The following is a 19830-nucleotide window of genomic DNA, read 5'->3' as shown; positions in this document are numbered from 1 at the left end:
GGAAATCAAAACTCAAAATGCAGGCCAGTGAGATGGCCCAGCGGGCAGAAAGCGCTTGTGGCCAATGATGTGGCCTGATGACCTGGGTTCGATCCCCAGGAAGCACCCATGGGGGAAGGAAGGAGCCCACTCCCACGTGCAATTTAAAAAAGTTTAAGCCAGGCATGGCGGTGTGTACTTGTAATCCTAGCATGGGGGAGGTAGAGACAGGGGGATTCCTGGGGGTCACTGGCCAGCCAGTCTTGCCTACTTGGTGAGTTCCAGGCCAGGGAGAGACCCTGTCTCTTTGGGAGGAGTTGGTGGAGGGGATGCATAGGGTCAAAAAGTATTGTACGAAATTCTCAAAAATTGCTTAAAAAATTAACTTCTCCTGAAAAAAAACAACAAAAAAAACCCAAGGTGGACAGCATGCAGACTGGCAAGCACCTTACACATGTGCACACTCGCGTGTACACACACACACACACACACACACACAGAGGATAAAGCAAAGACTGCATGGGTGTACGCTGGCGCCGGCGCACGCTGGCATGCGTACCCAGCTCAGCTCTGGTAAAATCATCCACAGGCTGTGCCCATTCTCACCCGTCTTCCGAGTTCCAAGGTCAAAGCCGCTCGGGCGGCTTTCAGACTGGCCAGGATCTACTTCACTGGAACCCAGGCAGACACAGCAGGTAAGTGGTCTGTCTTCTACCGAATGGGGCCGGCTCCAGCCCAAACCTCATCTTGTTTGGTGGTCGGGGTGTGCCAACCACGGCCTGGGATGCCTGGGTAATAACTGTGATAATGGAATAGGAACTATTTATGGGGGCCTTGCTGAACGCCAGGGCTCTGTGGTAAGCACTGTGCGTGTGGTATCTTGTATGCCTCACACTCCTCGCCTGGTTACTTATTGCTCACTTCTGGATGAGGAAACAGAAAGGTTCGGTAGTTTGCGGATGTCAACTGCTTGCCCACCTGCATAGAAAAGCCACTCCTGGGCTGTCACAGCCTGTAAGAGACAAAGCTAAGCCGTAAGAGACAGTGGACCCACCTGCCAGTCATCCTCTGGAGGCAGAGGTTGGCAGGATAGTGAGTTCAGGGCCAGCCTGGTCTACATAAGCAAGACTCCGTCTTAAGGAGGGAGGCTGGAGGTGTGGCCCAGGTGGCAGAGAGCTGCCTAGAATACCGGAAGCCTTGGAATTCCACCCCTAGCATTGATGAGCTGGACATGCCTGTGATCCCACATTCTGGAGGTGTAAGCAGACACATCAGGAGTTCAAGGTCATCCTCAGCCACAGGGTGAATCTGAGGCCAGCCTGGACTATACGAGACCTTGGCTCAAAAAGAGTAAGAGGAGAAGGAGGGAGGGAGGAATGAAAGAGAGAAAGAAAGAAGAGAGAAAGGGGGAAGGAAAGAAATCAGGGAGGAGGGAACAATGCCCTACGCTCACCCCGCCCCACCCGGGCCTCATCAGTATGCACAGCTGCAATGCCGCCTCTGCCCCTGGCACGGTGGGCACTGGCAAGACCCCAGCGAGCACGACGCTGTCTGCGCCCAGGTTGCTGCGCAGGACCGGGACCAGAGCCCATGGGTCTGCTTCAGAGTCCCAGGCAACCCCGGGGGACCATGGGAAGGCCTTGAACTTCACTCTGGCTCAGTCCTCTCTGTAGATTCATCGCTGTGGATGGTTTTTCTTCGAGACAGGATCGTTTGGAAAGCCATAAATCCACATCCAGATGCCTGTGACGGATAATAAACTCGGCTCCAACAAGTCACTTGAGTGTCCATAAATCTAGCCTGCGCTTCCTTCCCCAGTACCTGTAAATCAGGGCCATCTCTGCTTCTTCCCCCACAGTCCCCAGTGGCTCCTCCTACCTGCCATCCGTTACTCAGCAGGTGGCGAACGGGACAGCCAACCCCCACACTGTCCTCCTGTCCCAGCATGGCCGTCATGTGGCTGACCCTGCATCCTACCATTTGGGGGGGGGGGGAGCGGCGTGTCTTTGGAGTTTTAGGACTTTCTTGAGCAGTTCTGAACAGCTGAACAGAAGCTGCTCCTGCCCCCCACATCACAGTTTACATAAGCCTGACAGCGCTGTAGCCACATGCAATTCCCCTCCCAGGTACTAGAGATTTGAATTTAGCACCTTGCACTTCCTAGGCAGATGCTGTGCCACTGAGCCACACCCCAGCCCCTCACTGGGGGATTCTAGGCAGGTGCTCTACCACTGAGCCACACCCCAGCCCCTCACTGGGGGATTCTAGGCAGGTGCTCTACCACTGAGTCCCACCCCAGCCCCTCACTGGGGGATTCTAGGCAGGTGCTCTACCACTGAGCCACACCCCAGCCCCTCACTAGCCCCAGGAACCCCAATCCTGTTTTACAGAGTGGTAATCTGAGGTCAAGTTATGTAAAGGATGGACTCAAGGCCACCTGCTAAATCAGCATCTAGACAAGGACCAGAACCTGAGCAGAACACCCTCCCCTCCCAATCTCTTCCCTCCTCTCCCCTCCCCTTTCCTCTCTTCCCTCCCCTTCCCTCCTCTTCCCTCCCCAGGAGGACTCACTTTGGCTCATGGTTAGTTACCGGGACTACCAGGCCCATCGTGGCAGTGAGAATTCACAACAGCACTTCCTTATATTAGGAAAACCAAGTCACAGAGACTAGGCACATCTAGACCTCAGCTTGCCTATCTGTAAAATAGGACTGGGTTCCTCCCATCTGCTCTAGAGGCCACAGAGCTCTTGTGGGATAGAGGTAGGGATGGAGAGAGACTGTGAGTCATGGGACCTTCTGTGATTTAAGCTCCAGCTCGTGGCCAGCTCCATCCCCGGGACTTTGGCTCTGGGCAGGATCTGGGGGTTCAGTCCTGGGCCACAGGGACTGTCTTCAGGATCTCCCTCCTCCACCCTAAGGATGAGACCGGAGACTTGCCAGGGTGCAACTCTGTCCATCTCTCATCTTCCAAGGAGGCCCATAAAATACCAAAAATAAATGACGTGCATGACTTTCATCCGGGAGGGCTCATCTGTGCTGCTTTGTTATTTTCTCGCCAGGACAGAGCAGCCTTTGATCTCTACACACCCTGGTCAGGGGACCCTGGGGGGCAGGTCACAGGCAGTGTCATCCAGGCTCTGAGGTCAAATGAGGAGCCTCCTCCTCTCCATGCTGGGGTTAAACACCAGGGGCTGCCTGGAAGAGGAGGTAAGGTATGCGCCAGACAGACAGGCAGGCACTCACCGGGCCTGGGTATTGAAGGGTGACAAGACGTTCATTAGGGACCAAAAGCATAGAGGCAGCCTTCACGGCAGAGGGGAGAGTTTGACAAAGATGGAGGACAGGAACAGACTAGCAAGTTCCGGAAGCAATGGCAAGTTTGGAGAGGCCGATTTAGGATTGAGGAGAGAATAGCTGTGTGTGTGTGTGTGTGTGTGTGTGTGTGTGTGTGTGTGTGTGTGTGGCACGGGGCGGAGGGGGAGGCTTTGAAGGCCACACTAAGGAACCTAGACTTGGAGGCGGTCTGTGTATCAGCAGGTACCACCTCCTCCAGGCAGCCCTCTGGCCTTGTCCCAAAATTCCAGAGGAGCAGGGATGTTACAAGTCCTTTATGTGACACTTCCCCACCCCATCACATGGAAAGCAGGTCAGCTCCTCAGCTTCCCGGGCAAAGATTCTTGAAAAATATCTGAAAGAAACTTACACACACACCCCGACTCCTTTAAAAAAAAAAATCAGTCAATATTTCCACGATTTCTGTAGTCAGTAACCTGGAACATTCCTATTCTTTGTACAGGGCCAGGGATCAAAGAGAATGAAAATCTTAGGGGAGACCAGGGAGTCCCCCCACACTCCACAAATGCACCCCACCCCACAGTCTCAAGCAAGGGCCACTTCTTGTATCACGTGGATCCTGCGCATATCAAAGGCAGAATGTATGCACCCAGCTTCCCTCTCCGTGGGTCCAATCCTGTTCCTTGAACCTCAACTCCCTCATCTGTGAAGTGGGCGTCACCATGAAGCCTGCAATTCCCTGGAGGAGCTAGGAGGCGCTGTGGGCAGGTAGACTGCTCTCACACTAGCCTTGACCTCACGGCCCTCATCGGTAGTCATAGGTAGAAAAGGGGTGGGGTGGGGGGGAGAAGCGGGTCATCAGGCCCCTCCCCGCAGAACCCAGTGGGTGCACAAAGAAGGGACCCGGGTCAGAGTGGTGTGCCCACCCCAGACCGGAGAGAGAAACCGGGACTTTGGTGCAAAGGCCGGCGCTCCCGAGGCCTCTTGCACATCCCAGGCGGAGAGCCCAGCACCCCATCCAAGCGGAGCAGAACCCCGCTGCCCGCCCGCCCCCGCGTGGCCCAGGGCCAGCCCAGTGCAAGCAGCGCTGAGACGAGCCGGCTAGACGGGCTGCCACCTTGGCACGTCCCAAGACGCCCCGGGGGCCCCGGGAGCTTCAAAAGGAAAATGAATGTCTCTTACCAGCAATTAGAGGAAATTATTCAGATAGGAATCTTGTTTCATTATCTCCTCATCCTTGTTTCCCAATCCCCGGCCTTTGATTTCCTTTCTTCTCCGGGGATTCTCAGAAGGCTGCACGGGAAGCCTGGCCCGCCTTCCAAGGCCTAATGAGCACCACCGTGCCGCACCTGGCGCCCGTGGAGGCGACTTCTGAGGCTGGGCCTCCGACCCAGCCCCAGGTCTCCCAGGACGGCGGAGGGCAGCTCGCCCGCCCGAGGTGGGCAGTCGTGGGTGGGCCCCGGCCCTGGCTGCCTTTCCGCTGCCTGAGGGAGGCGGCGCCCAGGGACCACAGGCCTTGGTGGGGTCGTGTTACTCGTGTGGCTCCCTGCCCAGGGCTTCCTGGATGGATGAAGGGGTCCTGGATAGGAGTCAGTCCCTTTCTGTTATTGTGGGGACCCCTTCCAACACCGCGGATGCACCCCTGCGGCTTCTGGCCTCGCCCACCCCCTGTTTCAGGGTCACAGATAGGAGCTGGGTTGGTGACCCGGCTCCTACGCAGCCTGAGCCTGGCATCAGCAACGTCTTCCTCGCCTGCCTGGCACGAGCAGCCTTCCCTCGGGTCCAGCTCTGCCCCATTTCCCGAGGACGTGGCCCGGATCCCACCCACATGAATCCGTCATGCCAACCAGCGTTTAGGCAAAACCATCAACTGGAGCTGTTCCCTGGGTATTCGTGAGCCGGCTCCCCGGGGAGGGGGGTCACATCCCCAGTTCACCCAGCACCAGGTAGCCCAGAAGGGTGTTCACGACACCGATGACCACGATAGTCTGAATAAATAAAGAGGAAATCATAGGGTTAATTAGAAAAGACACCAGGAGGGCTGGAGAGATTGCTCAGTGTGGGAGGTGAGAGGACCTGAGTCTGATCCCCAGGACTGACGTAAGAAAAACTTGAGCATATACGTGACCCAGTACTGGGGGAGTGGAGACAGGAGGATTCCCAGGTTCACTGGCCGGCCATCTAGCCCAGTCAGGAGGCCGAGTGACTGTCTCAGACAAGGTGAGGCAGCGAGATGGCAGAGCTTGCAGCCAAGTCTGATGACCCAGGTTCAGTCCTCAGATCTCCTCACAGTGGAGGTGAGAACCGGCTCGCTCAGGTTGTCCTCTGACCTCCACAGTATGCTATGGCACACACACATGCGGGCTTGTGTGTGTGTTCTCATACACACACACACACACACACACACACACACACACATACACACACACACACACACCATCAGGAGCAAGGATTCAAGACACACATCTATGCCCCAGATGCTCCCTGTGTGAGTCACAAGGTCTTTAACCTTGCTGGCCCTCAGTTTTCTATTCTGTAGAATGGGACTAGTAAGTCTAGCCCTACTTTGAAGTCCGTTGTGAGGATAAACCACCTCAAGGAGTTGAGGGTGCTCTGCAATTGTATCAAAAGACCATGCCCCCTCTACCCATCCCTCTACTCATCTGTCCACGTAGCCACTGGTTTATCCTCCATCCACTTACCCACCCATCATTCAACCATCTGTTCATCCAGCCCATCCATTCAACCACTCAGCCATCCAATTATCCATCTGTTTATCCATCCACTCACATCCATTTTGTACCCATCCATTCATCCAATTATTTAGCCTCTCATCCATCCATTATGTATTCATTCACACATGCATAGACACACACAAACACACACACATACACACCTCACACACACAGCCCTACCCAATGATCAATATGTCCACCCACCTATCCATTATTTGTCCATCTATCCACCACCCACTCATCCATCCATTATGTATTCATTCATGCATACACACACACACACACACACACACACACACCTACCTGATGATCCATATGCCCACCCACCTATCCATTATCTGTCCATCTATCCACCACCCACTCATCCATCCATCCACCCATCAAATGATCCGACTAGGAGAGTATTGTAGTTTGGACATGAAATTCCCTTCAAAAAGGCTTATGCAACCCAGAGTCATGGGTTCAGGACTTGACTCCCAGCTGCTGGCACTCTTTTTTTTTTTAAGGTTCTAAAACTTTGGGGTCTAGCTGGAGGAAGTAGGTCATTGGGGTCAGTTCTTAGGGGGCATCTTGAACTTGCCCCTTTCTGTCTCTCCCAGCTTCCTACCCACCATGAAGTGAACAGCCTCTTTCTCCACACACTCCTGCCGCCATCATGCTGTCCCAGGGGAGCCCGATGGCCACCGAAGCCTCTGAAACCGTGCTCCAAATGAACGCCATCCCACAGGCATTTGGTCAAAGCAGTGCTGAAGTAATCCAGAGAGTGTCTGAGTGTGTGTGTGGGGGGGTGGAGACCGGAATCAGCAGGCTCCAAGACCAATTGCTGGCCGTGGTGGCATACACCTTTAACCCCAGCTCTTGGGAGGTAAAGGCAACGGCATCGGAAGTTCAAGACCATGCTTGTCTACATGTTGAGTGTGAGGCCAGCCTGAACTACATGAGATCCTATCACACACACACACACACACACACACACACACACACACACACACACACACAATTACCCTCAAGAGCATAATCGGGAAGCTACTGTGCTGGGACCCAGAGCCGCGATGCCAACCTCTACCTCATGATACCCTTACAACTTAGACAGGAGGGGCCTAAAATCAGATGTCCTATTTAAAAAAAGAAAAAGGCTCTTTCTGCTACCCACCCCCAGTGAGAGGAGGCTCAGGATCTTTCTAATTGGGGGGTTCGTCCCTGCACAGCTTGGACTCCACTGAGGCCTGAGTATCCCTACAAAAACTTTTAAGAAAAGTGCTGCCCGAGTCTCCTCTTCCCCGGGCAGGGTACGCTCACTGCACCTCCACCTTCTGCCTGCAAGGACCCTCTCGTGTCAACCTGGCACGGACAGAGCAAGGGAGAAGCCAAGGCAAGAGATCAGAGGAAAGGGCTAGCCTTGTCACACCAGCTTTGGCCTCTGCCTCACTGCTGCTCTTACCTGTGCCTCCCAAGCGTGCAACTTTCACCGACCTCTAAATTTGGATTTAGTTGTGTGTGTGTGCGGGGTGTGTGTGTGTGTGTGTGTGTATGTGTGATGACAACCTTCAATGTCACCATCAATTAGATCCAAAAGCTGTCCACCTGGCTTCTTAAGATATATTTTATTTTTAATTTTGTGTATGTGTGTGTGTGTGTGTGTGTGTGTGTGTCTGTGTATGTCTGTGTGTGTGTGTGTGTGTGTGTGTGTGTGTGCGTAGATAATGCACACACGTGAATACAGGTGTCTGTGGAGGCCAGAAGAGGTCATAGGATGCCCTGGAGCGGGAGTTACAGGTGGGTATGAGCTGCCCGACATGGGTGCTGGGAACTGAACTCAGATCCTCATCAAGAGCCGCAAGCTCGCTTGAACCGCTGAGCCGGCTCTCCAGCCTGTAACACTGTTTGTGCGTGTGAACGTCGCAGACGACAATGTCACGCTTCAGTACCGACAGGCTGGACAAGCCCGACAACTGTTCTGCTTTGCTTTGCCCATCATAAGGGACTGAAACCCCCTGAAGCTGCGAGCCAAGGCAAATCTTCCTTTTCTTGACTGTTTCTGTCACGTGTTGTGGTCATGGTGATGCAAAAATAACAGAACCCACTTCCCAAGAGGCAGATGGGGGTTCTCGGGGGAATTTCTTGTTGTTTAGTACTTACTATCTTCCTTTGTATGGTGTGTGTGTGTGTGTGTGTGTGTGTGTGTGTGTGTGTGATGCATGCATGCATGCACACAGGCACACACGAGTCTCCATGCATTTGGAGGACACAGGGCAAGCTCGGGCATTGTTCCTCAGAGGCCATTGACTTGTTTTCTGAGGCAGAGTTTCTCACTCAACCTGGGCCTCACTGTTTGCTAGGCTGGCTGGGCAGAGAGCACCAGGGATCTCCTGCCCCTGCCTCCCAGGGCTGCGATTCCAGGCATGGGTCACCAGACTCGTTCTTTTTACATGGTTTCTGGGATGGAACTCAGGTCCTCAGGCCTTCAAAAGCACTTTACTTGCTGATCTGTCTCTCTAGGCCAGCTCTCCAGTTCGTCCTTTGTAGTTTTGGAGAGCTACAGGAATTCAAGGACGCCTTTAATCATTCATTCAACACAGGTTAAACATCACTCTGTCGAGCCTTGGACTGCCAGATGATGGGACAAAGATGTTGCCTCTCCCACTGAACACGTTAGCTTAGTGAATCCTCACGAGACCTGGGTCCGTTTCACAGACAAGAGAGTGGGAGAGCCTAGAAGGCCAAGTGAGCGGTTCCCATGCAGCCTGCTCCAAAGACCCAGGCCAAGCATTCTGATGTGACAGTGACAGCCGTCATGCCTGGTTATCTCTGCCAAAGCTCAGAGAGGAAGCTGTTTGCTCCACAAGGAAAATCCCAAAGTGCCAAGACGTTCCCTGGCTCAGCTTGTGTATTTGGATCCAAGATTCTGGCTCCTGAGTCTGTGCTCAGACCTGGGCAGAAGCTGAGTTAGGAGCCTTCAATATTTCTTCAAAAAAAAAAAAAAATGTGGCCAGGCATAGTGGCCCACACCTTTAATCCCAGCTCTTTTTGGAGGCAGAGGCAGGTGGATCTCTGTGAGTTCGAGGCCAGCCTGGGCTACAGAGTGAGTTCCAGGACAGCCAGAGCTACATAGACCCTGTCTCAAAACAAACAAACAAACAAACAAACAAACAAACACAAACATTTACTTATTTTGATGATGTGTGCGCGTACCTGTTTGTGAGTATGTATACACCACATGTGTATAGATGCCCGTGGAGGCCAAAAGAGGAAGCTGGAACCCCACCCCCACCTCCACCTGGAGCTAGAGTTACTGATGATGGCTGTGAACCATCTAATGTGGCTGCTGAGAACCGAACTCCAGTCTTCTACAAGAGCAGCAAGTGTGTTCAACCGCTTGATCTGTCTTTTCAGCCCTGATTAAATAGAGAGATGTGCTTTCCTGTGTACCGAGCTGGCTTTGAACTCACTGTGGAGCTAAGCATGACTTTGAATTCCTGATTCTGCCACCTCCACCTCCTCAGTGCTGAGATTATAGGCATGAGCCACTATGCTGGGTTTATGGGGTGCTGGGGCTGGAACCCAGGGATTCCTGTATGCTAGGTGAGCATTCCACCAACTGAACCACATCCCTGGCCAAGATTTTCTTAAGTATTCATCTACTTAACAACAACAACAAAAATTAGCCAGGCGGTGGTGGCGCACGCCTTTAATCTCAGCACTCGGGAGGCAGAGGCAGGTGGATCTCTGTGAGTTTGAGGCCAGCCTGGGCTACAGAGTGAGTTTCAGGACAGCCAGGGCTACACAGAGAAACCCTGTCTCAAAAAAAAAAAAAAAAAAAAAAAAGTCATATAATTCTTTAAACAGTTGCCATCTTGTAGGTTTTTGTATGTCATCAGATATGAATGCTTTTCATCTTTTAAAACGGCCAGAAATAAACCAAGCATGATGACACAGAACTATAATCCCAGCACTCAGTTGGGCACAGGCAGCAGGAATGTGAGTTTGAGGCCAGCCTGGGCTATTATCCTGAGACTCTGCCCCAGCTTGACAAAGACACCTCCTGAGGCCAGCACAGAGTCCGGGCACCCTGCTTCCTCCCCCCTCTACATCTCATGTCTCCCCACTTCTGTAGAGAAGCATCCCTCTGCGTGGTCTCTGCTCACCCCGCCCCAGCCTCCTGCTCCACCTCACCAATGACTACTGTACACTGGCCCTAGGTGTCCCCGAGGCCCCAGGGGAGATGTCAGTGCCCAGCTGCTTACTGCAGGCACTGACAACCCAGATCCCAGGGTGCCAATTGTGGCTCAGAGCTTGGATCTCCTCAATGTGGCATCCACTCCCCATACCTGCCAGCTAAGACCTGCCGGCTAAGACTAACAGGACTCAAGGCCCTGCGGCTGCTGAACGTGTTTGGAGGCCATCTTGAGTCACTCCCAGACCCACCTGGCCCCTGGGGTCTGGCTGGCTGAGAGCGGCCAACAGTCACCTCCCGTAACCCCGCACCGATGACGGTGGCTTTGGAGAGAACAAGAGGCCCATTCACGGCGCATGGCCGGGGCGGGCCCCTTTCAGGTACATGATGTCATGGAAACCAGGCAAGTGGCCCCTTGAAGTCTTCGATGACCTAGTATTGAGGACACAATTATAGGCCCCAGAGCCTCCTGGAATTGCCTGGCATTGTGCTCTGTGGACCAAGAGTACAGAACAGGGCAGTGTACCTACATCCAACGTGTCCCCTTTAAGGGGTGCAGAAGAGGCAGGCGGGCGGTCAGCTCTAGCAAAATGCACTGGTGAGGGAGGGGCTGGCAAAATGGCCTGGCAGGTAAAGGTGTTCGCCGCCAAGCCTGATGATTTGAGTCTGATCCCTGGGACCCACACGGTGGGAGGAGAGAACCAGCTCACCCTCTGACCTCCATAGACACACCGTGACACGTGTGTGAGCGCACAGACACACATAAGATGGATAAACAATAAATGTAAAAATAATAAAACAACAACAATCCCTCGCTGGTGACATTAGATCCACGCCATCCCAGACTGTGTCCAGCTGAGAGCTAATGTCGAAAGGACTTTGCTTCTAGCCTAGCATGTGTCTGGATTTTGTCCCCTGATGGCTGCCGGCACCCTGAGACCTAAGGAGGGCAGCCGGAATCTACCGAAGCTCCTGAGCCCAGAGCCCGCTAAGAGGCCTTGCTTCTCTGTGAGCGCACAGGGCATCCCAGGAGCCCAGACTGACTGGGGAGATGCCTCAGTAGGTAGAGTGCTTGCTTTACAAGCAGGAGGGCCTGGGTTCAAGTCCTAGAGCTCACATTTAAAAAAAAAAAAAGGACATGGACATAGGTGCTTATCATCCTCATGCCGGGAAAATGGGACCAGGGGGATCCCTGGGGCTGCCCAGCCTAACCTAATCCATGAGCCACAGGCCTCAGTGGGTCAAACAAATAAGATGGGCCGTGCCTGGAAAATGATACCCAAGGTTGACCTCTGGCCGCCACACCCACATGTACACACAAGCAGGCACACAAGCACACACAATCACACACTCCCCACAAGAACATATGATTGATACACACACACACACACACACACACACACACACACACACACACACACACCACACAAATGGAACCCAGCTAGCTAATCATCCAATTCTCTCTACCCTCTTGGGATGGCTCCATAGCTCCACCCTTAAGGAACCAGCTGGCGACCTCTAGTATTTCCAGTCCTCACAGGGCACATGCTAGCATCTCACTTTGCCCATCAGGGACCCCTGCCATCCATCCCCTTTACAGACTGGAGTACGTGCCTCCTATGTGTTCCGCGACCATATGCATCCCTCGGGCCTTGAAGGAGATGCCTAACGCTAGTCACATGACCAGCCAGCCCTGGCTGGAGGCCCCGATCCCGTCTTCTGACTGAGAGCCCCACTCAGTCCTCCCTGAGCCTCCTGCTCAGCCTCGAGTAACAGCAGCAATGGCAGCCTGGCCGTTGGTGCCCTGGCAGCCTGGCTCGCCAGCACCGGGGATGCCTTCCTTCTCTTCCGGCTTCTGTGTGTAAGCACGTCTATATCATCCACGCTCTCGGGACTCAGCACATTAAGAGCAATGTCATGAGGTGTTGATAAGACTCAGCCGCTGCTTTCTGAATGTGTGTCGCTCAGTGACGGCGTCTAGATGCGTCCTGCCCACCACTGTCTAGTTTCTGTCTGCTCGGATGTCAACCGCTCTGCACAGCTACACCTTTTCTGCAGTGGCCAGAGTCCCCGTTCAGCAAGAGCGCAGAGGGACAGCCCCCCCACCAGGAGCAGGAAGACAAGCCATAGGCCTGCAGCCTTGCGCAGCAGGGGGCCCCAGTCAAGTGTTAGTTTGGGTAAGAAATTCCCGCCGCTCCCCCCCTCCCCCCCCCCCCCCCCGCCCCCGACTCATGCGTTACCTCCCCAGGTGGTGGCACTATGGGGTGGGGGAACTTTAAGAGGCATCGTTAGCTGGAGGAAGTAGGTCACTGAAAGTGGGTCCTCAAAGATATCTTGTCCCCAGAGCCCCTCCAGGCTCCAGCGAGAAGGAGATCAGGGGCTGGGGGTGGGGGTGGGGGACACTTCCCGAAGAGGCCCGGCACCACCCGGCTGAATCAGGCTGGACCCCAGGAGGCAGAGCTCTGCCCACGTTGCTTGGGGGTGGGGTGAGGAGGAGAATTCTCCTGGGATCCTGGGTCCCACTGTGTATGTAGCCTCTGCCTTCTCGTCCACAGCCTGTCCACAGCGGCACTGAATAGGCAGCTGAGAAGCAGAATAACAGGACTTAGTAGAAGCGGCCGGAAGGACCCTGCCAATTAAACTGCCCCCCAGGAAGCCAGCAATCACAGGGAGAAGAGTTGGTCAGGACCCTGAGCTCCACTGGGGACAGATCTGGGTCCAAACGAGTGACTTTCTCCCAGGCCCACTGTACAGGTTAGTTTTAATTATCAACTTGGGGTAACCTAGAGTCACCTGGGAAGAGCATCTCAGTGAGGGATTGTCTACATCTGGTTGGCCTGAGGCCATGTCTGCAGGGGATTGATTGTCTTGACTGTGTTAATCTATGTGGGAAGACCCAGCTTAAAAGTGGGTGGCACCTTTCCCTGGTTTGAGTTCTGGACTGTATGAGAGCAGAGAAAACTGGCCGAGCACAAAGTGCTTTTGTCTCCCTCTGCTCCTGACCTCACCATGTGGTGAGACCAGCTGTCTCAAGTGCTCCTGCCCCTGCGACTCCCGCCCCCGCCCTCCCCTCCCGGTAGCGATGGACTGTAACCCGGAACCGTGAGCTGAAATAAATCCTTTCTCCTCTAAGTCGCTTTTGTCAGACTAAGTTATCAGAGCAAGAGAAATGAAACTAAGATAGATATCTACCGTCATGGGAACCGGCTATGGCTCCGGAGGGGGGGGCGGGGGGCGGGGCTAGATCAGGACATGCGCAGTGGTCTTGGAGGCGCCAAGGAAGACACTGGAGGCAGATGAATTTGTGGGAAAGTGTGCATCCAGCAGGCTCTGGCAGTCCAGTGCCTTCCGTCCATGTCTCAAGCTGCCTATACCCATCCCCTGGGTATCTGTAAATGCTCCCCGGTGTCCTTATTCCCCAAAGTTGGAGAGCGACGGGGATGTAATGTGGTCTTGTATGCACACGGCAGAGAGCTTAGGGACCGTGCTGTAAGTCTGCAGACTGTTTTATTGCTGTTGTTTTTTGGTTTTGGAAACAGGACTTCTCTGTATAGCCCTGGCTGTCCTGGAACTCATTCTGTAAACCAGGCTCGCTTCGAATTCAGCAATCTGTCTGCCTCTGCCTCCCGAGTGCTGGGACTAAAGGCGTGCGCCACCACCCCAGGCTACAAGCTATTTTTAATGCATTTTTGTGCATGTTTATGTGAAGGTGCATGTAGGTGAGGCTGCATGCATGAGCATGTGGAGGTCAGAAGAAAACCTCAGGTCTTCCTCAAGGACACTGTCAGTTTTATTTATTTGTTTGTCTGTTTGCATATATATTATATATATATATGTATATATTTATATATATACAGAGTCTCTCATTGACCTGGAGCTTGCCAATCAGGCTAGGCTGTCTGGCCATCAAGGCCCAAAATTTAACCTGTCTCTGCCTTAAGCACGGGTCTCAGTGCCTGGCTTTTGCATGGGTTTTAGGGATGGAACTTAGGTTCCCATGCTTGTAAGGCAAGCTTTACTGACTGAGCCCAGCCCACAAGCTTTTTTTCATTTTTACAGGAAACTGAAAGCGGTTAAGGCTGCGATTCAGCGGTGGCCGAGATAGCTGCGTCTTGCATTCAGACCCGTTGCCCTCAAAATTGTTATACTTTTAAACTCGGCGCCATCTAGAAAGCTAGGAAGAAAACAGTAGCCAAGCAAGATGGCCCCATCACCAGTAGATGGCGCTGTGGAGCCACAAAAGCCGTCTGCGCGCGTCCCAACTCACATCAGGCCGGCTGGAGTCCCCAACCCAGGCGCCAAGTTCTGCAGCAAGCTCCAGCAAGACGCGCTGGGGTGGGGGTGGGGGTGGGGGTGGGCATCCATCCTGTCCCTCTGAGGAGCGGTATGAGGACCCAGAGAGGTTGTCAGTGACCTAGAGGTGACACAGCTTAAGAAGCAGAACGGGGGCTTCCTGACCCAATATACCCCCACTGAGATCCCTGATGGGGCCCCCGTGCCGCGGTCGCCTCAGTTCCCAACCAAACAAGACACAGTAACTCTCTGAAGTTTGATGGGAGCCAGACTTGCCCTGCCTCCACCCTTGTGGGTGGACATTCCTAAGAAGTTGAAGCTAAATTCTGGATTACGGTAGCTCCACATGGCCTGTTCCTCCCACCACTGCGCCCACCGCCACTCCTATCCAGTGTCCCCACGGCACCAAGAAGTCTGGGTCCCAATGCCCCACCCTCTCCAGACATAGACATTAGCACCCAGCACCCGGATAACAGGTCTTGGGTAAGGACGTGGGAGGCCGGCCCGCAGCTGGGACTTGAGCTGGCTTCTGAGCCTTGGCCCTGAGCCAACGTGTGTGCCTTTCTGTCCCTGCCTGCTGTGGGCTCCATGATTGTAGCTGGATCGTGGAAAGGCTAAGAAGGTGCTAAGGACCTTTATCCTGCTGTTTAAGGAGTGTCAGTGTCTTGTCTTCTGAGGCAGCCGAGCAGGGATCCCAGTCTACACAAGTCAAGGATATAAAGACAAGGGTATGCCGTGACCCCCGCAGCACCACGGACAGGCCGCTGGACCCAGCCTCCTCCTCCTCCTCATTCTCCAATCTTATCCTGATCCAGCCGGTGTGGGGTCGTATGGGAGAGGCAGAGCCACCGCAAGCCAGGAGAGGGTCTGGGGTGCTGATGGTGTGTGTGGCCTCAGAAAACGTTCAAGGAATAGCCAGGTGTCGTGTGCAAAACATTCCTCTCCGTGGCCCTGAGTGGGTACCTGAGTCACCAGGAAGTTTGGTTTGCAGGAAGATCAACCCTGAACCTCTGTCGGTGCCAGACCACAAACTCCACCTAATCTGGAGTTCATCTTTCTGTCTGTCTGTAAGCAGCCATCCTTCCCTGGCTCCAACCTGCCGCTGTGGGGTTCAGGATCGACCTCACTATTGAAAGAAATTGGGATGAACAAGCCGGAAAGATGACTTGGTGGTTGAGTGTGTGATGTTCTCTTCCATAGGACCAGAGTTTAGTTCTTAGCATCCCTAACAGACAGCACCCTGGTGTGCACACACACACACACAGATACACAGATACACACACAGACACACACACATACATGCACGCAGGCATAGCCGTAACTAAAAATAAAACAAATCTTTAAAAACAGAAGAGAAAAATGAAACGGAGGGCCAAGACTAAAAAGCTGAGTCAGTGGAAAGAGGATGACAGTTCTGGACCCAGAAAATTCTACAACATTCTCCTTTCACACAGTAACTCCAGGACCTCTTCTCTGGAACTCACCGCCAAAACCTCAGTGACTCTCCTTCCGCTTCCATGATTTTTTATTATCACTAAATATACATCCATCTTTTTACTAATATTAACTGTGGGTGTACATTTGTTTTGTTTTCATTTATTTCTTTTTGGAGCGGTGGTGAGCAAAGCCGGGGTCCTCACTGTCCTGCCGTGGCCTACCCCTGAAATGTGCTCCTACAGCTACATTTACTTAGTTTTTAAACTTATTTATTTTGTGATCGGTCCTCATCATACAGCCCAGGCACAGCAGAAATAAAGAAAGAAGCCAGGAGGTGGTAGCACACGCCCTTAATCCCAGCACTCGGGAGGCAGAGCCAGGAGGATCTCTGTGAGTTCGAGGCCAGCCTGGTCTAAAGAGCGAGTTCTAGGACAGGTCCAAAACTACATAGAGAAACCCTGTCTCAAAAAACCAAACCAAACAAACAAACAAACAAAACAAAGAAAAGAAAAAAGAAAAAAAAGAGAGAGAGAGGTAGTGGTAGACTACCTGTGTGCCCCAGCAAGGCTGGCCACTGATGGACCACTGGCCTAGAATCCCCCAGTGAGGGGCCGAGAGCACGTGATAGAACACTTACTTGCCTAGCACTTAGGGACTCTGTGTTCCATCTCTTGTACCATCAAAGACATATAAAGATGCAGTCTCCTCTAAAGTTGCTACGCCGGCCTCATAAGGGGGTGCCCCATGTCAAGCAAGGTCTCTCCCCTTTCTACCGAGTTATCCCACTGTCCTTAGAGGCCCCACCCTCTTGCGGTCAGCAAAGGCTCCCAGAGAGATTCCCGCTTGCTCATCCAGCTTCAAACCCCTGGGGTCCATCCTGGAAGGGCCTTCAAAGGCCTTGGCCATTCTTGAGTGGATGCCAGTACAGAATCGGCTCTTGGAGGCAATTTAGCCAGCCACACGGGTGGAAAGAATGTCCCCATTCTCTTAACAACGACCCCCTCTTGATTTATATGTGGGGGCCACTGTCCGAAGGCCCCGGGCGGATGGATCCTGAGTGGAAAATGAGAGGCCAAGAGCCAGGCGTCTGGCTGGGCTAATTATCCTCAATGAGATACAGCTGGTTGAGAGGAGCAGGCTGAGGCCCGGGTAGGGCCAGCTCCCTGCCCCGGCTCTCTGGGGACCCAAAGGCCTGTCTGGGCTGGCAGCCCATCACCTACCAGGTCCGGTCAGGGTTCATGAAGATTCTAGGAGATCCAGTTTGGCCAGTTTTATAAGAAAAACAAAAAAACAAAAAACAAAAAACAGAAAGTGGCCTCAGTGTGGGATTAGCTGCTGCCCTGAGCCATGATAGTCCCTAAAACGCCAAGGGACACCTGAATTCATTCTACTTATGGGAGACTGAAGACTTGGCTGGCCAGGTAGGCTGGGTGAAGCCCTGAGGGGCGTGGGAGGGGACCCTCTGGAGCGGATTGCAGTACCAGCTTTGGCCACATGAGGCGCATAATTGTGTAGCGGCCTCCATAGGCCTTGGGGCTCCATGCTGGATCTCTGGGCACCCTGGAGATGAACAGACTTTGACTCTACCATATACTAGGACTACTGCGGAGGTCCAGGGACATTGTAGTGAGCAAAACCACCCCCGCCGCCATGAATCCCCGCTCTTTTGGACTTACAATTCCCAGCAAAAGTACCTGGTGAGCCCGTCAGCCTGACAACCTGAGCTCTATCCTGCAGGAGAAAAGCAACTCAACGTAAGTGGTCCTCTGGACTCCACGTGAGCATTCAAGCAGGTGCTCAGGCATGAACTGAACTGAGACCACAGCCAGGCTGGAGCAGGAGAGGGAGAGTTCCAGAGGAGTCGCCAAGAGCAAAGGCCCTGGGTCCAGAGGAAGGGCCAGGAACAGCAGGAGTACGGCCAGAAGTTCTTACAGAAGTTCTTTGGTTGTTGTTTTGCAGAACTGAGGACTGAACCCAGGGCTTCAGGCATACTGGTCTGGTGCTCTACACTAAGCCACGCCCCCAGCCCCTCACTGGGGATTCTAGGCAGGTGCTCTACCACTGAGTCACACCCCAGACCCTCACTGGGGGATTCTAGGCAGGTGCTCTACCACTGAGCCACACCCCAGCCCCTCACTGGGGGATTCTAGGCAGGGGCTCTACCACTGAGCCACACCCCAGCCCCTCACTGGGGGATTCTAGGCAGGGGCTCTACCACTGAGCCACACCCCAGCCCCTCACTGGGGGATTCTAGGCAGGTGCTCTACCACTGAGTCACACCCTAGCCCCTCACTGGGGGATTCTAGGCAGGGGCTCTACCACTGAGCCACACCCCAGCCCCTCACTGGGAGATTCTAGGCAGGTGCTCTACCACTGAGCCACACCCCAGCCCCTCACTGGGGGATTCTAGACTGTCAATCTCCCACTGAGCAGCACCCCCAGACATGTTCATCGTTCCAGAGGGTCTCACTAAGTTCCTCTTGAGCTCAGTGCACAGTTCGAACTGATTTTATTGATCACCACTGCACTCTAGCCCAGTGGATAGATGAACAGATTCTTAATGAGGGAGGAGGAAGGCCCTCCCCTCATGCACCCCCTCTTTAACCTGTGGGGTCCCTTTGACCTCTACACTGTCTGCCCAGAGTCCCTAGTGAGCCAAGGCCCCTGCAGGATGGCAGGCCCGGCTGTCAGGGAGAGAGAATCTCAAGTGAGGGGGTGTCAGAGGTTGCCTGAGGCACCTGCTCCCTGTAACCGTGGCTCTGTCTCCTTCTGTGGAACAAACGGGTCTGACAAGTCTTCAGTGGCCTCGCTGGGCCTTGGCTCAGGATTTCCAGGAAAGCCCGTCTTAGAAAGCCAGGAGCCAGGGCTGTGGTGGAGGAAAAGGCTCCTTCTAGAGACCTCGGCCTCCTGTGCTGTGGACAGTCCCTGTGACCCAGGCCAGGAGCTGCAGGCTGATGCGGGACTCTCGCTCCCTCCCCTGAGGGGTGAGAAGGCCAAGGGCTCCCTACTTCCTAAGTCTGTCTGTCTGACTGCCCATCTGTCACACTCTCCCTCTCTCTTCTCTCTCTTTTCCTCCTTGTCTCCCTCCCTCCTCCTCCTCCTCCCTCTTCCCTCCTCCCTTCCCCCTCCCTCCCTCCCTCCCTCCCTCCTCCCTCCCTCCCTTCTCCCTTCCTCCCTCCCTCCTCCCTTCCTCCCTCTTTCCTTCCCCCTCCCTCCCTCCTCCCTTCCCTCCTCCTTCCCTCCCTCCTCCCTCCCTTCCTCTCCTATTGTTTTGTTTATTGGCCACAGGACCCACAGCCCTGACCAGCCTCAAACTTTGCAGTCCTCTTGGGCTGAGCCCTCTGAACGTGTGAGCCAAAATAAATCCTTCCCCTCCCCTTCCCACCAAAGTTGTTTGCTCAGCTGTCTTGTTACAGGGGCCAAAAAAAAAAAAAGAAGAAGAAGTAAGGAGCTGGCAGATGACTTAGCAAGGAAAGGCGCTTGCTGCCAAGGCTGAGACCTCAGTTTGATTGCCAGGACCCTGATGGTGGAAAGAGAGAACTGACGTTCCCATGTGTCCTCTGACTTCTACATGAATGCTTCCCGTTCACACACATACACACATTAAATAAAAAAATTAAATAACTATCATGTTTTCCATTGTTACTCTGTAGGGTTAAATATAACACACACACACACACACACACACACACACACACAGGGAGGCAGATATGAGACCTTTGTCAAGATCTATGTGCCCCCAGAATCTTCTGGCCTCTGGTTTTTTCACATTCTTGGTGGTGTCTTTTGGTGGGCAGACATTAAAAAAAAAAAAAAAAAAAAGAACATTCTTTCCATTTTATTTTGTTTGTGCATTAGTGTTTTGTCTATGTGTGAGGGTATCAGATCCCCTGGAACTGGAGTTACAGGCAATTGT

At 53.5% G+C, this 19830-nt stretch overlaps 1 long non-coding RNA gene across 1 annotated transcript; it reads right to left on the bottom strand.

Annotated features, from left to right (window-relative positions):
- Positions 1-3766: 3766 nt before the first annotated feature.
- Positions 3767-10530, bottom strand: LOC143270388 (uncharacterized). The gene is made up of 4 exons (XR_013047560.1): positions 10436-10530; positions 5104-5263; positions 4458-4835; positions 3767-4033 (listed from the first exon to the last, which is right to left on the bottom strand). It is a non-coding gene; the product is annotated as an uncharacterized LOC143270388 (long non-coding RNA).
- Between the last annotated feature and the right edge of the window lie 9300 nt (positions 10531-19830).

Source organism: Peromyscus maniculatus, chromosome 23 (genome assembly GCF_049852395.1).
Source record: "Peromyscus maniculatus bairdii isolate BWxNUB_F1_BW_parent chromosome 23, HU_Pman_BW_mat_3.1, whole genome shotgun sequence".
Lineage (NCBI taxonomy): Eukaryota > Metazoa > Chordata > Mammalia > Rodentia > Cricetidae > Peromyscus > Peromyscus maniculatus.
Note: the sequence above shows the minus strand (reverse complement) of the source record. Positions and strands in the feature narration are given on the sequence as shown.